The 2792-nt window shown below is 41.7% G+C and overlaps 1 protein-coding gene across 1 annotated transcript in view; it reads left to right on the forward strand.

Annotated features, from left to right (window-relative positions):
• The window catches only part of FBXW4 (F-box and WD repeat domain containing 4), a 104553-nt gene that overhangs the window by 32970 nt on the left and 68791 nt on the right, over window positions 1-2792 (forward strand). The window lies entirely within an intron of this gene.

Consider the following 2792-nt stretch of genomic DNA (forward strand, 5'->3'; position numbering starts at 1 on the left):
GTTGCAACCTAGAAGACACAAATTTGACTAACAAGTTATAAGTACATGAGTCCAAAAATTATGGAAAAGTAAAAGAAAAGATTCTTTTATTGTTTTACAAACCCTCCCCCAGGTTATGTAGACAGAACAAGGGGATACCACACAGTTTAAAACTGGGAAAGGTATACATCAGAGTTGTAGTCTTTTACCTTATCATTCAATCTGTATGTTGAACAAATGCTCCAAGAAGCTGGACTTTATGAAGAACAACACAGCATCAGGATTGGAGTAAGACTTAACCATAAACCTATATTATGCCGATGACACAAGCTTGCTTGTAAGAAACAAAGACTTGAAGCTCTTACTGGTGAAGTTTGAAGACTATAGCTTCAATATCGATTACACGTCAGCGTAAAGAAAACAAATATCCTCACAACTGGGCTAATGAATAACATTATAATAGGAGAAAAGCTTGATGTTATCAAGGATTTAATTTTATTTGGATCCATCATCTATACTCATGGAAGCACCAATCAGGAAATCAGTCAACTTGTACATTACATTAATCTCCTACAGAGGATCTCTTTGAAGTGCTAAAGAGCAGAGGTGTTACTTTAAGGATTAATTACAATATGTAGCTTGGGTCACATGTCATAGTTGCCTGTTATACATGTGAAAGTTGGACAATAACTAAAGAAAATCAGAAGAGAATTGACTCCTTTGAATTGTATTATTGTGAGAGACTATTGAATATACTTTAGGTAGAAGTGCAGAATAGCAACAGTGTCCGTATGGAGACTAAGATGAGCCTTGCTATGCATCAGAGAGCTGGAAAATACTAGAGATGACAGAAGAATTGATGCCTTTGAGTTGTGGTATTGAAGAAAAGTGTTATACCATGGACTGCCAAGAGAACAAATAGGTTTATAACCTGGAGAGGCTGAAACCAGGCTGCTTCTCGGAGGCAAAGATTTTGAAGCTCTGTCTCGCTGGGCATGTGGCTAGGAGGGACTAGTACCTGGAGAGGGACATCATGTTTGGAAGGGTGGAGGGACAACACAGGAGAGGAAGATCCTGAATGAGATGGATTGACACTTTAACTGGAGACAGTGAGATTGGCTCAGGGTAGGGCAAGGTTCAGAGCTATTGTACATAAGGTCGCTGTGACTCTCATAACAATAAAAATATCCCTAGAGTATAATTCAGTTGTCTCTGTGTTTCTTTAATTCCCCTCTCAAGAACCTACTTCCCAGGTGGCTGGCATTGAGAAAAGGCAAAAGGCTTTTCTAAGTTGGCATGGCCTACAAGAGGACATTAGAAGAAGAACATCTCTTAGTGTCTAGTTGGTTCCAACTCCTAGTGACACTGTGTCCAAACAGAAGGCAGTTGTGTCAGTTAACTTCTTTGAGGGACTTTATCTTTTTTGCTGACTCTCTGTTTCACGAATGATGATGTAGCCTCTCCGTAGAGTGTCCCCAAAGTGTGTGATATGAAATCTCACCATTTTTTGCTTTGAAGTACCATTCTGCCTGCACGTCTTCCAAGACAGATTGTTTGTTCTTATGGCAATCTGTGGTGTATTCTGTATTCTTCACCAGCACTGCAAGTCAAAGAATCAAGGTCCAAAAGAGGAAGTCAGACACATTGCACTCCAGGAAAGTCGTGCTATGTTGTCCTTTCTTATTCAGGATCTTCCTGTTAAATTGATTTTCCTTTCCTATGTTGAGAAAAGTAATTCACTTAGTTCCCCCCCCCCCATGCTCATATATACACAAAGTCCAAATAACACTTTCTCCTTTTATAGGGAAAAGATAATCATGTGACCCTCAGAAAGGCAGGGCCACCCCCACTCCCTCACCTACCTCTTAAAGCCAAAGAATGCTCTTCCATCTAAGGTCCGGGCTACGTTTGGCATGTTCCCCTTATAGCACTGCAGGGACCTTGAGAGGTCATTGATCCATCTGGTCACCTCAGGATCCCTCCTTGGCTGCTGTCTGGGGATGGCCCTGTTCATTTGTGGTCTCTTTTCTGTTTGGTTAAAGGCTTATTTCCTCATATGTGTCACCTGGGGTAGGGGTAAGGTGAGGGGGGAGCCTTGTGCTTAATGGGAGACCTCTAAATGTACTGACTGCTGAGAGGGCTCTGGGAGTGTTGATTAGAGTTAAGCCCAGAGTGGCTGCTAATGTACATTCCTGACTGATAGGGACCAGATAATGTGCTCCAAGCAATATTTTTAACCTGTAGGAGATATGGAAGCTTAAAAGGGTTAAGCTTTTCTGCTGCTTTTGGTGACACTAGGTGCTAAATTCCCTGCTGACATGAATAACATTGGATTCTGGGAATTATCAACAAACAAACAACAACACACCACCTTCCTTCTTTTGAAGTCTCTTTCCTTCCATTCTTCACTCTCCTTATCTTTCTCTTTCCTTTCTCTAATTCTGTCTCCCTGCACCATGGCTTGATTTTCACCTCTCTCCTCACCTGCCCCAAGTGGAATCTTGGTGAGAGACAAGAGAAAGGAAAATCCACAGATATGAGGAGGTTTCTGAGAGCAACAATCCGCATTGACCTATTTTCCTCAGACAGTTTCCCATTGAGGAATATAGTTTCTTGATGTTACATTGTCTAGTAGATTACTGTTTGATGGAGGTAAAAAAAGGGTGGTTAAGATTAGATTCCAAAGTCTCTCTGGTGAGGGAAGCCAGTTACCAGAATTCCCCTCCGCTCAAACTGTGTGTGTAGATGACAGAAAGTATTCTCCATTCTGTCCAAACACCCATTCTGGCAACACCACCACCACCACCCCCCCC

This window comes from Elephantulus edwardii, unplaced genomic scaffold, assembly GCF_000299155.1.
Source record: "Elephantulus edwardii isolate Elephantulus edwardi_28Jun2011 unplaced genomic scaffold, EleEdw1.0 scaffold00006, whole genome shotgun sequence".
In the NCBI taxonomy this organism is placed as follows: Eukaryota; Metazoa; Chordata; class Mammalia; order Macroscelidea; family Macroscelididae; genus Elephantulus; species Elephantulus edwardii.